The sequence below is a fragment of the Macrotis lagotis genome, chromosome 2 (assembly GCF_037893015.1).
Source record: "Macrotis lagotis isolate mMagLag1 chromosome 2, bilby.v1.9.chrom.fasta, whole genome shotgun sequence".
NCBI classification, from domain to species: domain Eukaryota; kingdom Metazoa; phylum Chordata; class Mammalia; order Peramelemorphia; family Peramelidae; genus Macrotis; species Macrotis lagotis.
The window spans coordinates 156,931,168-156,952,090 of NC_133659.1; the positions used below are offsets into that span (position 1 = coordinate 156,931,168).

General features: G+C 37.8%; 1 protein-coding gene across 1 annotated transcript in view; it reads left to right on the forward strand.

Annotated features, from left to right (window-relative positions):
• The window catches only part of CD244 (CD244 molecule), a 78,753-nt gene that overhangs the window by 694 nt on the left and 57,136 nt on the right, over positions 1-20,923 (forward strand). Inside the window, exons 2-4 of the mRNA XM_074223065.1 lie at positions 1,174-1,225; positions 16,818-16,855; positions 19,041-19,069. The gene's annotated coding sequence lies outside the window, so the exon portion shown is untranslated. The remainder of the gene's footprint in view (positions 1-1,173; positions 1,226-16,817; positions 16,856-19,040; positions 19,070-20,923) is intronic.

Below are 20,923 nucleotides of genomic sequence, written 5' to 3' on the forward strand. Positions count from 1 at the left end.
CCAGCCAACTGCTTGCCTGCGCCCCGGGCCTCCCGCCGCGCTGCTTTTCTAACCGGAGTGCTGGCACCCCTCAGGCCCACCCACTGTCTCTCCCACCACTTCATTCGTTCCTGCAGTCGCTCACTCGTTCCTTCCTTCAGGCACTCCATTCGTTCCTTCTTTCCTTGACCCATTCAGTCCTTCCTTCGGACATTCCCTCGTGCCTCCCTTCCTTCACCCATTCATTGCTTCCTTCCTTCCTTCCGCCTTTCATTCGTTCCTTCCTTCATCCCTTCTTCTTTCCTCCCGTTCTCACGGTGCCCGCGCTGGTTCCATGGGACATTCCTGGGCCCTTGGCTTTTGCGCAGGCTTTGGATTTCCCCCCTTTGGGCTCCTAATTGCTGAATAGAGTGGCTTTTGTCAGTCCTAACCTTCCTTCACACCTCTCCAGCATTGGACACTGTTGATCACTTCTTCCTGAATTCTCTCCTCTACTAGCTTTGTCTGATTGACCCTTTCTTAGTTTACTTTCTTGGTACACTTTCTGCTTGAATCACTTTTTGTTCTATTTTTGTCTCTTTTTAGTCTCTATAGGTGATCTCATATATTTCATCAGCTATCACATAGATCATACCGAAATCTAAATTTCTAGTCCTGATTTTTTCCTAAACTCCAGGTTTTTCTCCACTGCCAAATGACTGTTGGACAGCTCCACCTGAATTAGCATTAGCATTCAGATTCAACGTGTCTAAAATTAAATTTATTTTCCCTTCACCCTAAACCTGTCCCTAATGTAAACTTTTCTATTTTTTGAGTATTATTATCTTCTCAGTTACTCAGATTAATAATCTTTTAGTCAACCTCAACTCTTCCCACATGTTCCCCCTCCCCCATATCAATCAGTTAACATTTCCTCGATTAGTTTTTTGGGGTTTTTTTTTTTAAGTTTTTTTTGCAAGGCAAATGGGGTTAACTGGCTTGCCTAAGGCCACACAGCTAGGTAATTATTAATTGTCTGAGACTGGATTTGAACCCAAGTACTCCTGACTCCAAGGCCGGTGCTTCATCGACTAGGCCACCTAGCCGCCCCTCTTGATCAGTTTTTACCCATCTCTCAACCCATACCCTTTTCTCTCCCATTGTCATAGCTTGCTAGAAAAATATTTAGCTCCTAATTTTTCTTCTTTCCTCTAGACTTTGCTATCTCCAATCAACCCTCCAACAACTAGAATAATCTATGGCATAGGTATGATTATATTACTTCCCTTTTCAAAAACCTTCAGAGAATCACTATTCCTCCAGTGATCAAAAAAGAAAATAGAAAAATCAAATTCCTCAATTTGGCATTCAATGACTCTCTACAATGTGGCTCAGAACCAGGAGTCAATTTATAGCCAAAAGCACTAACTGAAGTTAGAGTTCCCAGGTATTTTCCAGTGACTACAAACAAATCATTTGCATATTTGTATCAAGGAATTTGTTTTTCTTTACTTTTTTCTTTTTTCAATGGGGCTAGGAGATATGAAGGAGAGATAATTGATTTCTGGGATTTTTTTAAAGAGAAGCATGGGGGCAGGGTGCTACAATATGTGAAATGTTGCATGGATTTTCTTTCTATTTTTTTTAGTTTTTTTCAAGGCAAGTGACTTGCCCAAGGTCACACAGCTAGGTAATTATTAAGTGTGTGAGAACAGGTTTGAACTCAGGTCCTCCGGACTCCAGGATCAGTACTCTATCCACTGTACCTCTCCTAGCTGCCCTGTTGCATGCATTTTCATATGAGGTCACTGAATTATTAATTTTACTTACCTGTTTTACCTTGTTGGAAGAGAACTTTCAGAAAGTGAGAGAAGTTTTTAAATGTTTGTGTTGTAAAAAGAAAACATTAATAAAACTTTAAAAATAAATTAAGAGGAATACATTTGGATCACTTTATCCATTCTTTCCATTTCTAGAAGGTTGATTTATTTTTCTTTGTATCATATTATATAAATTAAATTGCTGTTATATTAAAAACAAGTTATTAAAATAGGATTCGGGCTTTTCTCTTTTATTTCTGCATTTAAGACTGAGCTCCTATAAGAAGGACATGATTGATTGATAGAACTGTCTTAGCTCTCAAGGAATTGCTCTTCTACCTTGGATGGGACTCCACTCAATTAGGGGACTTAACTTCTATTTAGAGTATAAATAGAATCCAGTCTAGGTAAGTTCTTTCCCCAGGGAAATGAGTCTTGTCCCTCTTTAGACTTTAGGGTGATCTAGTTCAGTGAAGGAGAAAACAGCCAGAATGATATGAATGGAGATGGATTCTTCTGTCCAGATGACTGAAGATGCTTTAGTCTCATAATAAAACCACATTCTCAGTAGGAGGAGCTGAAGACTCCTAGTTTTCTTCCTTATTGTGTGTAACAATCAGGGTTGATTTGTATTTGTGTTTGTGTGTTTGTGTTTATTTTTTTTGCAAGGCAATCGGGGATAAGTGGCTTGCCCAAGGCCACATAGCTAGGTAATTATTAAGTGTCTGAGGTTGGATTTGAACTCAGGTACTCCTGACTCCAGGGTCAGTGCTCTATCCACTGTGCCACCTAGCCACTCATATTCTCCTTGTATTCAATGGTATACCAGAATCAGCTCAGATTGGCTCAAGAGAAGTCAATTGTTACATTTTCAGATTGATCTTTTACCCCTTGGAAATTTACAAATGCAACAAATCAAGGGTTTGATCTGTTTTTTAAATTTTCTTGACTTAATAAAGATATAGAGAAATATTAATAATTCAGATTAAACTTAAAAATATGTTTTGCAGTATTTCCCTTAACCCGAGCAGCCCACCCCTGCATCTTCAAGCAATGACCTTGGAATTAGGAGGACAGGAGTTCAAATCTGGCCTTAGACAACTGACCCTTAATACCTGTGTGACCTTGGGCAAGTCACTTAACCCTGATTGCCTCTCCTCCAGGGCATCTCAGTCATCCAGTTCGTATTTGTCCATTGGACTCAGACGGCTCTGAAGAAAAAAGTGAGGCTGGTGACTTAGCACAGCAGCCTCTCACTCAAATCCAGTTCATGTACTTGTCATGGCATCACCTCCCTGATGTCATGATCTTCTTTGAGAATGAAAGACAAACATCATCAGCTCCAGGGAGATGTCCAGTAGTTTCCAAGCCCCACATCCAAGGAGCCTGCTTTAGTGCAGAATTTATCACTTTGTGTGTGCCAGAGACCTTTTTGTGAGATCTGGTGAAGCCTATGGAGGCTAGTAAAGCCATCCTCAGATCAATGCTTTCAAATGCAGAAGATAAAACTTATGGGAACACAAGGGAAACCAATTATAGTAAAATAAAATGCCATTGTTTTCCCATCTAAATTTTTGAACTCCCTCAAATTATTCATGGATTTGATCTTCTAATTATCTTTTCCCTCCTTCAAACGACTTTGTAATTGCTTACAATTGTAGCTCCCTGGAGGAATGTAAAATTTTTTTTTTTTAGAAAGAGTTGGAAGCACCTTATTTTTCTTTGAAATCTAATAATGTAAACATCACATTGTAATTTCCCTCTCTCTAAAAATCCCTGCCCCCATTGCTTATTTTGTGTAAAACCACTTTTCTTCCAACTTTACCACACTTTGAGACAAGAAACTGTTTAGTTTCTGCTTTCAAATCCCTAATACTTAGTACAATGAATTGTACATAATAAAAACTTGGTAAATATTTGTTGAATTTTTCAACACAGGAAATTGTGGACGGCCAGTAGGTAATTCTGTAAGGGGATAGTTGATCCTTCAGGGAACAGATATGTACAAGTCACGATTCTCTCACATGTCACCATTCACATTTTATGATGCCCAGCCCCTAATCCTAATATTCCAAATAATTTTTCCCTAGAGGGTTCATGCCCTGGGCTAAGTAGTACAGTGTGTAAAGCCCTGAGCCTGGAGTCAGGAAGATGTTTGTTAACTGTGTGACATTAGACAAGTGATATAACTTTGTCTTAGTTTCCTAATCTATAAAATGGGGATAAAAATAGTAGCATCTGACTCTAACACTTTTGTGAATGTTAAATGAGATATTATTTGAGTCTAATACATAGAAGTTGCTTAATAAATTTCTCTTCCACCTTCTGCAGATCTCTCTCCCTTGTGCACCAATCATACTGTCCTTCCAATTAGTGTCACTAACTGGTAACTCTTCAGTGGTATGATACTGGGTTTGGGTAGAGCTGCAAGTTAGGTTGTGACCTGGGAAAATAAAGATGATTTTCAACCAATAGAATTATAATGAGAGAGGTGTTTTTCTCTAGATATTTCTTTTTTTTCCCCTAAAGATATGTGTGGGACAAATGCCACTTAAACAAACTTAGGGAGATCTCTCAAGGTATGAAGAGAAAGCTTTATTGGTTTCTTGAGGAATGGGCCACAATCAGTTACAGAGATTGAGGCAAAAGCAAAAGGCCCAAGAATCACATTTATCCTAACTGGATTCCCGCCCCCTACTAACCCACCCTCCTTAATGAGGAATGTGGTTTTACAATCTAGGCCTCTAATCTAGGGAAAAGAGCATAAAGTTCAAACTGAAACCAGATTATCTCTTCAGCCCCAGGGATTGAATGGTCATCTGGACTTCCAACAGATAAGGTGGGTCACGGTTGACTCTTCACCTTCCCAGAAGTTGCTTTGTGAAGGGAGGAGGGGCACATAGTTAACTATTCTCCAAACTATAATATTCTACTGAAGAAATCTCAGACTTTATCCCACTTACTTCTAATCTAAATAGGAAAGGAAGTCTTAGGACAAGGAGAAGGTAAAGAATAAGATAGGGAAGAATAACTTTGAAGTCTTAAGTTACTTTACAGAGGCAAGACAATTAGGCACAGACTGGTAAAGTAAGAAATAGACATTTTGCTATTTTTTTAGGTTTTTGCAAGGCAAATGGGGTTAAGTGGATAGATCCTTATTATTAAACCTTACTTTTACAACTTTATAAACCTTATTACCTATACATGAATTTACTTTTCACAGCATGTCTTCCTCTTTATTTGTCACAATTAAAATATTACTCTTAAAAGATAAAAACAGCAACCAATAAGTATATTTTAACCTCTTAAACTATTCAAAACCCAGTAACAAAATGTTTTCAAATTACTTTATCAATTTTTATAGCAAGAATTTCACTCCTTACTGCTCACTTTTCTAGTCAAAAGCATTTTAACATTGAGAAACAGCCCCTCACAAATCTCACCCCCTCCTCCTCCTCCAAGACACAGGAATGGGGATGGGTGCTGACCAGGCCCAGAAGCTGCAGCCTGACCTAGAATGGGGGAGGGGTTGAGTTACACAATCTCCTTTAGATCAGAGGCTGAGAGGGAGAGAGAGAGGATGGGAGCAAAGGGGGAGACTTCCCTTCAGACCCAACCTCCCTCCTCCCTTCCCCAGTCCCTCCTCTGACACTGAGTTTTCAGAGTTTAAAAAATAAAACCAATTTTAAAAGAAAAGGGGAATGGATAATTCTCCCAATTGGAAGCTTGGAAAATCAGGAAACTAAAATCACAGCACAGACAGCTGGAAATAGCCAATCAAGACAAAGACACACACTTTAAATACACACAGACAAAGATACAGATACACAGACACACACACACACACACACACACACACACACACACACACACACAAACACACATCCCTAGTGAAACCACAGATCCAATCCATCCTGTGCTCCAAGCATGTCCATAAACCCCAGTGCTAGGGTACATAGGCTACTCTGCTTTACTAGCACCCTCCTGGATAGATTGTTTTGAGGAATACTGGGGCAGGGGGAACTCTCCTCCTTTTCTGTGTATCTTCCCTTTTTGATCCTCATCCTTCCATTTCTAGGACTTTCCTTCCCTCTTGGAGACTGCACTTCCCATGACCCATAGAGGTTGAACCAACTACCTAGAATGGGGACTTCTCATTCAATAAAGGCAGTACTCAAGCCATCACTTTTGCTGCCTTATAAAGATCGACTCCATGATTTTCCTTCTTTTAATTGTTCAGTCACTTCACTTGACAATATTGAGATCACAGGAATCTTAGAGCTACATCATGGCCCTGGAGAAGAAAATGGGAACTGCTCAAATCTAAGCAGGAATGCTCTTCCTATGTTTCTCCAGGAGAACACCAGGGATTTTGGGGAACCACAGATCCCTCCAATTTATTAGAAATGGAACCCCCAAATCCCCTTTTCACAGAGTGGGGTGTTTGGTTCCTAATGATGAAACTTAGCCTGGAGTGAGAGAAGAATTATTTATTTACATTTCTGGCAAGAAATGGGTGCATCCCCCTAGTAAGGAGCATACTGAAGGGCAGCAAGATCCAGTCATATATGGTTTGGAAAGCCTTTCTCCTCCCTTCAGAGCCAGGATTGGTTCTTACCATCAGGGGTGAGATCTAATCAATATGCCCACTTCATATCACTACTTGATATGTTCCCCCCCATCATACCATGCATGTTAAGTTAATGAACCTCAATCATCACAGAGATTGTGCAAGTTAATACGTGTGAAGCTTATTAAGCATGTGTACATGTGACATGTCGGAGATCTCTTGATCCCCATCCAATTTGAGTTGGTTTAGACAGAGGCCTCTTCAAGACAAGTTTAAAGAATTTTACTAGGTATATGATTGGTCAGGGTCATTTTTATTACCTTTCCTCTTATCTTGCTTCTTCATTCCTAAATCTCATCAATCAAAGGCTCCCTGCCCTTGTGATAAACTGTTCTGGTAATAATCTGTGGAACCCAAACCCACAGCATTCTCTCACTTATACTCTTGATAAAGAAAGTAAAATAAATGACTTTGAGGTTCTTAAGACTAATCACAGAGTCAAAATATTTTATTTCCAGGGCTCTGATCCCCTTTTCCAAATTCAGGGTTTTTTTTTTTTTTTTAGGATAGGGCTCTTGGCAATATTCATAGAACCTTTCTCCTCTTCAATTTATAATCAATTCTCATCTCCACAACTCCTGCTATAGGACTTGCTTCTGTGAGATGGATTGTACCTAGTGATTTCTTATACCTTAGCAATCATCTAGTCCAAGGATTCTTGATCTGGGATCCATGCACTTTCTTTAAAATATTTTGATAATATTTATAAAGAATGCAATTGACCCCCTATGTATAGAGAAGTTACCCTGTGGCAAAGTGAGAGGTCTCTGTATGACTAATGGGGTGCAATAGACTTCTCTACCTTCATCCTTTTCCTTTTTTTCCTTAATCTTATTTATTTAAGGCAATGGGGTTAAGAGTGACTTACCCAAGGTCACATAGCTAAGCAATTATTAAATGTCTAAAGGTGAATTTGAACTCAGGTCATCCTAACTCCAGGGCCGGTGCTCTATCCTTTACACCACCTAACTGATCCCTTCTTTTTTTTTTATTTTATCCCATCCTTTTGCAAGGGAGACTTTCCTTACTGCCAGGAGGGGAAGCTGGATTTAGGGGCTGGACACCCACTACTCTGCCCTCCTTAGAGATAATAAGTACCAAGCAAGATGTATATTTATCTGAATACACAAATATTGATTTTCTAAGAGATATGTTTTATTCTAACTTTTGCTCACCTTGCAATTTTAGGGGGAAGAGGGACCCTAAGACCATATAAGTGGATTTATGATTCTCATATTAACTACTCTGATATGTGTAATGATTATCCTAACTATTTAGATATTTTCAAACTCCCATTTTATCAGGAAATTCTGCCTTGGGAGCCAGACACACTGCAAGCGGAAAGTAATAAAACACGAACTCAATACATGCTAACAATTTCTACATTCAATGCTTGTAATTATTAAATGAACTGAAGCAGAAATTGCAAAACTTGTTCCTGTCACACTAATTCTGGTTCAGAAACCCACTGAATAATCACAGCACTCAAGATCCCCCTAAGACTTGAGACAATCAATTTAAGAAATGTTCCTAAGGAACCTAAGAACACCTATATTTCCCCTAAAATGCTTTCCCCAGTAGACTGTCCTGAACCATTTCAAGACATAAGAATATTTGAATTGTGATCCACCATACACCCTCTATGATTTTTATCTATATAAGCTGCCTTTGTCCCTAAAGTATAAACCCTTTCCAGGAGGTCTTCACTTGCAAATTTGCCTTCCTCACTCTGAAATGAATTAAGCTACTACACAATTCCTAGCCCATTTGCCTCTATCCTGCTCTTTTCAATTCCACCTATTCACAAGTTAGAGACTGATCTAGTTGAGACTACATATAAAATTCTTTTGATATTCCATATCTAAGTTTTGATGCCTTTTCCATATTACTAGTTCTACATTGAACACATCAAAAATAGCAACTCATAGCAAATCAGACATTATAGAAGGTAAATATAGAAAGATATGTACCAAATAAAACAGAAGATAAACTCTTCCAGTGAGAATGACATAAGTCAACTAAACCATGAATGTCCTTGATCTCACCTAAGGGAAAACTCTCTGAAGTCTTTTGAATAGCAAGCTAGAAATAGAACACTATGGAGATTGCCTGTTCCTCTCATTGTCTTTCCAGTTCAGCAAACTGAATCAGGATTGATCTCTTTCATCTTCTCTCTTCATTGAAGTTGTCTCACTCAAAAAAAAAAAATCTCACTTGATGAATCTCCAAACAGAACTTGAAGGTGACTGCAGAAGACTGGAGTTCATACCTCTCACCAACTCTGAGTTACTCCTCACATAGGAAGGGCCTTCATCACCACCATTATAGAGAATGTCCCATTTCAAATGAGTTTGTATTTACATGTTTACATATTCACATAATTATTTTCCTTTTGTGTTTTGTTAACTTTTATGTTCTGTATTTTACTTAATGCATTTCAAAAACATTATTCTGAGAAGGCTTTGCCAATGATTACAAAAAAGGTTAAGAATCCTGATGTAGGGGTGGCTAGGTGACGCAGTGGATAGAGCACTGGACCTGGAGTCAGCAGTACCTGAGTTCAAATCCAGCCTCAGACATTTAATAATTACCTAGCTGTGTGGCCTTGGGCAAGTCACTTAACTCCATTTGCCTTGCAAAAACTAAAAAAAAAAAATCCTGATGAAGTCCAATGGCTTCATTTCACATTTGAGGAGAAAAAAACTCAATCAATACTATCCAAGGAGCAAGTAGTGTTAGTACTCTCTCCACTGTGCCACCACTAATTTCCCTAGATACCTGAAGTCAAGAGGACCTGAGTTCAAATTTGACCTCAGACACTTGATACTAGCTGTGTGACTTGATCCTAACTAGCTGTGTAACCCTGACTGCTTCATATCCCAGGTAATCTCTAGTCATCCTGATTCATATCTGATCACTGAACTCAGATGACTCTGGAGGAGAAAGTGAGGCTGGTGGGTGACATTACCCTGCAACCCTCTCTCAAAATCAATTCATGTAAACGTCATGGCATCACTTTCCTGATATCATGGTCTTCTTTGACAATGAATGGTAAACGATACCAGTAGTGTCAGAAAATGAAACCAAGTTTTTTAAATTTTAGTTCAGGGCTCCTTTTTCAATAAATACTACCTTTCCTACAATATTCTTTCCTCCTCCCCCTCTCCCCACTCCTAAATAACTCTCAGTCCCACTGCTGTAGTCAAGGGGAACATCTAAGGAGTCATTGATGATTGGGGGTGGTGATGAGGGAAATACCATAGCAGACAAGGGTTTGCTGACCTGAACAAGTAGATGTAGGTGTTCTTCATTGTCCTTCTTAGAGAAACCCTCCGTTCTGAAGCAAACTTGTAGAGGACCCAGGCTGGCTATGTTCTGAAGGGCATATCTACATCTTTCAGATCATCAAAGCCAAGCTGGGAAGGAGGGAGACATGTTGCCGATAGAACCTACTATACAAGTATAGTTCATGTTATTGTCTCCAAGTCTCAAAGTGACACTGAGGAAAGATCCTTCATGTGACACAAGCACTCTTTTCCCCCTAGGAGTGTCCTATATTTGTCACATTGTCTCCATAACTGTTGCTCTGTCCCTGACATTGTGATGGAAAAAGTTTGGTTCTCATTGATCCTAGAACTCATTCTTAGGAGGTAGGCAAAATTCTAGAGTTGGGAGGCATCTCGAAAACCCTCTCCAATACTTTCATTTTCAAAAGAATGTGTTTGTATATTTTATGAGCAATTATATTTTGTGTCTCCTAGTTATCTCACCCCCCCAAATGAACAAATATACATAAAGGAAATAAAATAAATCTGCCATATATCCACATGTGATCCAGCAAAACAAATTCCCACATCAGCATGAAAAGTCTTTGAACTTTTCAATACATCATGCTATAGCATAATCTGGGTGCTAAGCAATGAAGTGATACAGAGGATAATGCACTGGACTTGGAATCAACAAGACCTAAGTTCAAATGTGGCCTCAGGTGCTTCCTAACTGTGTGACCCTGAGTAAATGACTTTACTTCTAATTTTCTCATCTGCAAAATAATTGCACCTACCTCCCGGATTTGTTGTGAGGAACAAATGTGAATATTTACAAACTCCTTAGCATAGTGTCTGACACAAAGCAAGCATTATATAAATTTTACTAATTATTATCCTGAGAACCAGTTCACATATGGCAATGGAGGAGGTGGTAGTCGTGATGGAGAATCAGACTGAATTCAAAAGGATATATTTTTTCTGTCTCAAACATCAACTACAAAGACACTTCTAAGGTATAGACATACCCTTCAGAACATAGTAACATTACTAGTTAGCCTGGCCCCCCTACCAAGTTTGTTTTAGAATGTAGGACTTCAGTTCTAATGTCTATCATGGAGAGCATATATATATATATATATATATATATATATATATATATATATCCACTTGTTCAGGTCTGCAGATTATGGGAGAGCCAGACCTTTTCAGCTAGTGACCAAACTATCATAATGCCACAGGTGAGATTGAAGCAGTGGATACATAAGTACCAAATGACAATCCTATAGTTTACATAGATCCTATATAACTAGCATGCAGTTGATTATATTTATTGATAATATTGTGATTACAGCCTGTTTTTAATCTGATTCTGAGTATCATTGGCTACATATAAGTCACAGACATATCTGTCTATCAGACCTATCAGAAATTGATAAAAATTTAATGATATTTACTTTGGGGACCTGGAATGAACCTAGGCCTGTACTCCTTTTCCTGATGTTTAATTAGTCTCAGCTCTTGTGCCACAAAAATTACTTTCTTTTCAAGTTCACCTGTGGATATCTTCTTTACAATTGTGACATATGTAGTTCTGCCTTTCTGATTTTATTCTGATGGTGGTGTTCCTATATCATTCTTCTGGGATCTTCAGATTTTTTACAAGAACTGTTTAGTTTGCATGGTTTATTACATGAGAAGATGTTTCTGAGGTGTTTAGAATTGAGTTTTATAGCTTATTTTATAAGCTATCCCATGCATTCTAACCCAGTGTCTGAATGCTTTCATTTGGTCTATCAATTTGTTCTTTGTTATAGCAGTCTTTAGTAAGGTTCTTAAATCAAACATCCCGCACTTTTTTACTATTTTGGGGCAGTCTGATCATGACTGCTCTTCTTGGTGGTACCACTCCTCCTCTTTTAAGTTTTATTAGGTGGTTATCTATCTCTGACACAAATCTAGATTCCCCTTTGTATTGAGGGGCTTTGCCAAACAGAAGGACCATAGCACCTCTTAGTTTTTATAACCATTTTTGACATGTAATTCTTAGTTTTTTTCCCCTTCAGAGTGCGCAGGTATTCAATCATAGATCCTTTAACAGAATCCTTCAAATAATTCACCATGTCTCTCTTAGATGCCTATTCTTTCTATTCTGTTGTAGGATTAGCTCACAAATTTACTGTCACTTCCCTAGGAGGGCAAAGGTCCTTTCCTGAGATTACTCTCTTACTTCTATTATATCTGACTGCTATGGGATAATTAATCAAGAGCAAGCCATGAGCAACTCAGTCCTTTCCTTACCCACATGTGATACTCTTCTTTATGACTCAGGGCTTCTAGTCATTGCCTTATACAGAAGTAAGGCCCTTTTGTGTAACTCAGGGAAATTGTCTGTGTCTTACTCACAACTCTGCTATTTTTTCCTTCTATAAAATACCCATCTTTGGTACTACTTAAAAAGTGAGTTTATGGGGCAGCTTGATGCTCAAAGTACAGAATACCTTCTTGGCTAGACACCCCTGGCTTAGCAAGGTTTCTATTTTTTTTTACTATTAATATAAATGTTCATTGAAATGATTTACGATGAGAAGGAAGAAAATAATCAGAGCAAAAAGGAAAAATTAGGTGACATAGCTATTATGAATGTGACAAAAAGCATTCAAAGACAGACTGTTGGTTCACAAGGAGGTTCAGAAATCTTAATGCTCCAACTTCCCCAGAAGGAAATGATATGAACATTAAAAGAGAGTAAGCTGGAAATTATGGTACCAAATCAAGAAAACAGTAAGCATATTCATATAATTGAATTATATATAATTGGGATGAGAAAGCAAACAAAATTAAAATTACTGCTACACCTTTTCTAATAATATAATGTAAGATTATAAAAAAATGTTCCCTTAGAAATAACCTCTATTTTATAGGAATATAAGAAGACAGGGAAAAATAATCTAGAAGATAAAAAAAATTGAAAAAATTCTATGAAGTAAGCAGATGATTGAAAATTATTAATAGAAGAATTCAAAGAAAAAATGAGAACAAAATCCAAATAGAGCAATATCCATACAAGGGCAAAATTCTTGATTTTCAAATTTAAAGAAAATATCTAAATAGAAAAAATTATCATATGAAAATAACCACAAATTTTGTAAAACCCATGCTGTTAAAATATATTTCACTGCTTCAACAAAGTCATAAAAAGAGAACTACAAGAAGGGCTTCTATTTTCTTGACCAATTCTTTCTCTTCTGGAAAAATTGCAGATCAGTTCCCTGTTATTGTCTGCCAATCTAATATTGAAGATAGTATTTTGAATGTGTCAATAGATCAGATAATTTCCAGAGTACTACTTGAGTCATTTTCTTATTACTGATTGTCGTAGAAATGACCCTTAAATCTTCTTATTCTTGACTTGCATTTTCTTTTCAAGAATCAATCTTTTTATTATGAACTTGAATATCCAAAGAAGAACATTGCCATATTCAGAGTAAAGTACTAAAAGAGGATTATATAAAAACTATGAATCTTTTATATCAGTTGATTTTTGATAAAAAGTAAAATCCAGGGGCAACTAGATTGTGCAGTGGATATAGCACCAGACCCAGAGTCAGGAGTACTTGAGTTCAAATCCAGCCTCAGACACTTAATAATTACTTAGCTGTGTGGCCTTGGGCAAGCCACCTAACCCCATTGCCTTGCAAAAAAAAAACAGAACTAAAAAAAGATATTAAAAAGTAAAATCCATATCTTATTTTCAAAACTGTCTTGCTTTTCGGTACTTCCTTCTATATTCTCCAATGGAAAAGAACAGAGAAGTGAGGCTGGTGACTTTGTACAGTCGTCCTTCACTTAAATCCAACTAACTGCATATCATCCCTGATGTCACGGTCCTATTCAAGAACAAAGGACAAGCAACAATAACCGATTAAAAACCAAAACAAAACACATTTCAGTATTGCTCTTTTTTAGGTCTTTACTATCACTAACTTCCCTTCTCTTCCCTTAAGAAAAAGAAAACCCTTGTAATATATACAAGCAAAATCCAATGAAGAATCTACACATTGTCCAAATTTAGCTACTGACCTGCATTCTTCCAGACAACAAGGCAATCATTAGAAATGCAAATAAAGAGCAGCCAAATGGTGCAGTGTAATGTGCTAGGCCTGTAGTCAGAAAGAACAAGTTTGAATCTAGCCTCAGACATTAGCAATGTTACCCTGAGCCAGTCATTTAACCCTGCTTAGCTCAGTCTCCTCTTTTTTAAAATGAGTTGGGTAAGGAATGGCAAATCAGTTTAGTACCACAGCCAGAAAACCCCCAAAATGAATCACAAAGAGCTGAACTTGACTAAAAAATAGCAATAGAGCATAGAAAAAGATTGAATGCATGTATAGTGGAAATGAAGGGTTGACACAAAGTGTAACATATCATATATCTCTAGAAGTGTGGCTATGACTCTGTGTCTGTATGTGTGTGTGTGTGTGTGTATGTGTGTGGGTGTGGGTGTATGGGTGTGTGTGTGTGTGCGCGCATGTGCAGGTGCAAGTGTATTATCAGAAATTAAAAATTTGTCATTTTCTTCCTCTTGCTAAGTCATATTACCACCAGGTGGCAATAGTTTCATTGTTTTCAGTTATTTGTTTGAAACAAGGCTTTTGCAAAAGGTCTCTTTGTCTGACTTAAGAATTAATACACATTTAGTCATTAACAATCATATTTAACTTTTTTAAAACAGATGAAAGGAAATAGTTTTGTCACACTACATATAAACATATATATAAGAAATGAACTTCAAAAACAAAAAAATCCAAGGTATAATTTTTTAAAAAATATTTCCTTGCCTATTTTTCTTTCTTTTTTTTAAAATAACATTTATTTGTTTTCCAATTATATACAATAGTAATATGTACCCATCACTTTTTGCAAGGCTCTGAATTCTACAATTTTTCCCCCTCCTCCCTTCCCTCTCCCCCACCCAAAGGCTGTCTGACAGTCTCTACATTGTTTCCATGCCATACATGGATGTAAACTGAATGTTATAAAAGTAAACATACCTCCCCCCCCCCCCAGAAGATGAGAAACATCAAGAATAGAAAGAGAAAAAAATGTACTTCAGTCTGTCTTCCAATTTCAATGGCTCTGTCTCTGGGGTGAGTTGTTTTCTTGATCATAAGTCCACCAGAGAAGTTGCTTCAATATTTTCCCCTCAGTTGCTATTACTAACTGTGCCTCCACTCTATTCCTCCCCACTCTCATTTATTCTGTTCTCTCTCTCTCCTTTCATCCTGGCTCTGTCCAAAAATGTGTTGAATCTGAGTACCCCCTTCTTCAATCTTCCCTCTCTTCTATCACCTATTCCCTCCTTCCCTCCCCCCATTCCCCCTCAATCCCATCCCTTTCCTCCCATCCTTCTCCAGGGCAAGATAAATTTCCTCACCCTATTAAGTGTGTACCTCATTTCCTCCCTGAGCCATTTCTGATGAGAACAAAGGCTCACTCATCCCCCCTTGCCTTCCCACCCTCCCCTCCATTGAAAAAGTTTTTCTTGACTCTTGTGTGAAATCTCTCAGCTTCTTTTTCATCTACTTTTCCTTCTTCCTAGTACTTTCCCCATCGCCCATTGACTCCATCCTTTTACCACATCATACCATTATATTCTGCTCCTTCCTTTGTTCTGTCTATATATACTCCTTCCAACAGCTCTTATAAATGAGAAAGTTCATATGCGTTATCAATATCTTCTTCCCATGCACGAATACAAACAGTTCAACACCAACTTCCTCATAGTTAGTCCTTCTCTTCCACTCCCTCTATGGTTCATCTGAGTCCTGTACTTGAAGATCAAACTTTTTGTTCAGCTCTGGTCGTCTTGATAGGAAAATTTGAAAATCCCCTGTTTCACTGAAAATCCATCTTTTCAGGGTGGCTAGGTGGCACAGTGGATAAAGCAACAGCCCTGAAGTCAGGAGTACCTGGGTTCAAATTTGATCTCAGACACTTAATAATTACCTAGCTGTGTGGCCTTGGGCAAGCCACTTAACCCCATTTTCCTTGCAAAAACCTTAAAAAAGAAAGAAAATCCATCTTTTCCCTTGAAAGAGAATGTTCACTTTTGTTGGGTAGTTGATTCTCAGTTGTAAACCAAGATCTTTTGCTTTCTGGAATATCATATTCCAATCCCTATGAGCCCTTAATGTAGATGCTGCCAGATCCTGTGTAATCCTGACTATGGAATCTTGGTACTTGAATTGTCTGTTTCTGGCAGCTTTTAGAATTTTCTCTTTGATTTGAGAGTTTTTGAATTTGGCTATAATATTCCTGGAAGTTTTTCTTTTGGGATCTCTTTCAGGGTGTGACTGGTGAATTCTCCCGATTTCTATTTTACCCTCAGCTTCTAGGATCTCAGGATAATTTTGCTGTATTATTTCTTGAAAAATGAAGTCTAGGCTCTTCTCCTGGTTGTGGCTTTCAGATAGTCCAATAATTTTTGAATTATTTCTTCTGAATCTATTTTCAAGGTCAGTTATTTTTCCAATGAGATATTTCACATTTTTCTTCTAATTTGTGGCTTTTTTGGAAGAGTTTTATTTCTTCCTGATTTCTAGCAAAGTTATCAGCTTCCTTTAGTTCCATTTTGCATTTGAAGGAGTTAATTTCTTCAGAAAGATTTTTTTATCTCCTTTTCTAGCTGACCAATTCTGCGTTTTAAGGCATTCTTTTTCTCATTTGCCTTTTGTTTTGCTTTTTCCATTAGGCCTAAACTGTTTTTTAAAATTTATTTTATTTTATTTTTTTAGGGTTTTTTCCCAAGGCAATGGGGTTAAGTGGCTTGCCCAAGACCACACAGCTAGGTAATTATTAAGTGTCTGAGGCCACTTTTGAACTCAGGTCCTCCTGACTCCAGGGCCGGTGCTCTATCCACTGCGCCACCTAGCTGCCCCTAAACTGGCTTTTTTAACATATTATTTTCTTCAGTATTTTTTTTTTTTGTATATCTTTCACCAAGCTTTTGTTTTGGTTTTCAAGATTTTTCTGCATTGTCTCATTTCTCTTCCCAATTTTTCTTCCACCTCCCTTAATTGCTTTTCAAAGTCTGTTTTGAGTTCATCCATATTCTGAGCCCATTTTCTATTTCTCTTGCAGGTTTTGGATATGGAAGCTTCGATTTTGTCATCATCTGAGTATGTATTTTGATCTTCCATGAGACTAAAATAATTCTCTATGGTCAGATTCTTCTTTTTCTGTTGGTTTTTTAAAATTTTTTTGAGGTTTTTTTTTTTTTTGCAAGGCAATGGGGTTAAGTGGCTTGCCCAAGTCCACACAGCTAGATAATTATTAAGAGTCTGAGGCCGGATTTGAACTCAGGGACTCCTGACTCTAGGGCTGGTGCTCTATCCACAGCCTCACCTAGTCACCCCCTTTTTTCTGTAGTTTTACTCATTTCCTCAGCCCAAGGCTTTCAGGTTGTTGTTTTTTTTGGGACAGCCCACCTGGACCTTTATTCCTCCAGGGTCTTAGGCTCTCTAGCCAGTGCTTTGATATGTAGATAACCCAGTATTTCCTCTGCCCAGTGACTATAAGGAAGGATCCAGTTATCTTAGTAAGGAAGCCCAAACTGCAATATGTGAGTGCAGGCAAACAGCTGAATTGTACCTCAGGGAGAGCAGAGAATCTCTTCAGACTTCCCTTACTGTCTCTGGGGGTGCAAGCTGCTTTCTCCCAATTCTTGCTCAGGCTGTGTGGCTGGGCTCATCACTCCACACTCACTCAGGTGCAGCAGAGTTCTCTCACCGTCCCTTCAAGATGTTGCCGGGGATCTCTGGGCTGGGCTGGGCTGGGCTGAGCTGAGCTGCGCTGTGGCCTTTTCCCAACCCCCGTCCTGGTGAAGCACACCTTTCCCGTGGAAGTTCCAAGTTATCTTGAACTGGGAAACGTATCACTTAGTCTTTCTGTGGGTTCTGCCCCACTAAATTTTGGCTAGAGCCATCCTTTGCTTTTTTAGGGGTTTGGGGGTCAGACTTCTCGGGAAATGCTGCCGTCACACCGCCATCTTGGCTCCGCCCCTCTGGCCTATTTTTCATAGAGTCCAATCTTAGTCTAATTTCATCCAAATGATTAAAAAATACTCCTGTATATATTAAGTTGAATCCTATAATGAAGTAAAATATCTCTAAGGGTTAAGTTTTTATGTAAGACTATAAGGGAAAATAATTTGTGCTGATCCACAAAGTTGCAAAAGAGAAAAAAAAAGAGGCAATAGAACTGCTGATAAATTGCAGAATTGCTTATATAGGAGACCTCTGGACAGTCTCAAAAATAGACAGTCTTCAGGATAAGGAAAAGACTTACATCAACATTTTGGCAAAGAGAAGAAATCAGAATTGTTTGATCAACAGAACTACAAGAAGGGCTTCTATTTTCTTTCTTTCTTTCTTTCTTTCTTTCTTTCTTTCTTTCTTTCTTTCTTTCTTTCTTTCTTTCAGGCTTTTGCAAGGCAAATGGGGTTAAGTGGCTTGCCCAAGGCCACACAACTAGGTACTCCTGACTCCAGGGCCAGTGCTTTATCCACTGCACCACCTAGCTGCCCCAGGGCTTCTATTTTCTTGAACAATTCATTCTCTTCTGGAAAAATTGCAGATCAGTTCCCTGTTATTGTCTGCCAATCTAATATTAAAGATAGTATTTTGAATGTGTCAATAGATCAGATAATTTCCAGAGTACTACTTGAGCCATTTCCTTAGTACTGATTGTGGTATAAATGACCTTTAGGTCTTATTCTTGACTTGCACTTAATAATTACCTAGCTGTGTGACCTTGGCCACTTAACCCCGTTTGCCTTGCAAAAACCTAAAAAAAAAAATTGGAGCAATGGGGAATTTCATAGTCTCTTGCATGGGTTACTTGTATTCAGTCTATGTCTGTATTTTGGCTACTACATGTAATAATCAATAAACTTCTTGTTAACTTGAGGTAATTGCTTCCTCCTGATTTTCAAACTTAACAGTCTCATGGGCCACTTTGGTGACAGAAACACAAAATCATGGGAATTTTTTCTTCAAGCTTTTTAACTTGCACAGTTACTATCAAATATCCATTACCAAAGAGTACTTCATGTGATCTCCTAAAGTATAAGAAGGGATTATTAGAATTTGTAGTTCCATATAATTATTCTACAGAAAGAAGAAAATTGAGTGTCAATATTTAATAATATTTATTGTTTCTTCTAACATGTAATTAATTTAAGGAAATGATAAATTATTATTAAATAATAGTGTCACAATTATATATTAAATATTAGTAAATAAATGATAAATAAGATTTAATATATGGATTGACACTAACATCCTTACCTGGTCTATATTTCAGATAGTCTCTTATTTGCAGAGCACCCTGAGGTAAGTTGGAGGTCCAAAATATAGAGGTACTGATGGTGGTGTTTTTACTTATTTGATTTCTCTTAGCATATTGTGATATTTTTCAGATTATGTGTAATCATTTAAATAATTTTTTTGAAGTATATTGTGGGCAGCTAAGTAATGCAGCGGAGTCAGGAAGACTAATCTTCCTCAGTTCAAATCTGGCCTGAGACACTAGTTGTGTGACCCTGGGAAAATCATAACTCTATTTGCCTTAGTTTTCTCTACTGTAAAATGAGATGGAGAAAGAAATGGCCAACCAATCCAGTTACTTAGGCAAGAAAACCCTAAATGTGGTCACAAAGAGTCAGACATAGCTGAAAGTGCTCCAATAGCAATGAAATGAAATGTGTTATCTCTTTCAACTAAATATTGGTATAAAAAACTCCCAATGAGGAAGCTCCTTGCCTCGGCACTGAGATGTTAAGTGACTTCTCTCATATGACACAGCCAATGTATGTCAACAGTAGGACTTATACTCAGGTCTTCCTGACTCTTCATCCAACTTTCTTGTCCATTCAGCATGCTGTCTCCTTTAAAAATAGGAGAATGATACCCAAAGGGCAACAAAAATGTGCATAGCCTTTGATCCAGCAATACCACTACTGGGTCTATACCCTGAAGAGATGATGAAAAAAAGTAAAAACATCACTTGTACAAAAATATTCATAGCAGCCCTGTTTGTGGTGGCAAAGAATTGGAAATCAAGTAAATGTCCTTCAAGTGGGGAATGGCTTAACAAACTGTGGTATATATGTATCTCACTGGAACACTATTGTTCTATTAGAAACCAGGAAGGATGGGAATTCAGGGAAGCCTGGAGGGATTTGCATGAACTGATGCTGAGTGAGATGAGCAGAACCAGAAAAACATTGTACACCCTAACAGCAACATGGGGGTGAAGATCAACCTTGATGGACTTGCTCATTCTATCAGTGCAAAAATCAGGGACAATTTTGGGCTGTCTGTAATGGAGAATACCATCTGTATCCAGAGAAAGAACTGTGGAGTTTGAGCAAAGACCAAGGAGTATTACCTTTAATTTAGGGGGAAAACCCCCCCAAAGCCTGATATCTCATTGTCTGATCTTGCTGTCTCTTATACTTTATGTTTCTTCCTTAAGGATATGATTTCTCTCTCATCACAACCAATTTGGATCAATGTATACCATGGAAACAATGTAAAAGACTGGCAAATTTCCTTCTGTGGAGGGTGAGGGTGAGGGAAGTAAGATTAGGGGGAAAATTGAAAACTCAAAATAAATAAAATCTTTATAAAAATACTAAAAAAATATAGGAGACTGGATGGTAGAATGGAAGGATTTCTGGATTTTAAGTTAGAGAAACTGGGTTCAAGTCCTTGCTCTTCCATTTCTGCCAATGTACCCTCTGAAGAAGTTACTTTATCTCTTTGAGCCTCAGCTTCATCATCTCTAAAATGATGGGATTGGACTAGATGAACTCAGATATCCCCTCTATATCTATAACCTTATTAGGTTAGAAACTAGGCTTAATCTAAAAATAAAAAAGATAAGGGACTTTGAAAGATCAATCAATAAAAATTTATTAAGCAACTAATATGTATCAGACACTGTGCCAAGTAAGTACTTAATTTAACTATGAGTTAAATTTAACACTAAAGAAGCAAAGAAGCAAATGATAAATCTCATACTTATTCTAGTTCTGCTGCTACTAGCTTTCCTTGATTTAAGTTATTTTATTCAGAAGTAAAACAATGACAATTTTTTCTGACAAAAAGTTGGCCAAGAAAATTGAAATGATCTAAAAGATAACTTGAAATATTAATTTACATCTATGATCATTAATGACAAAC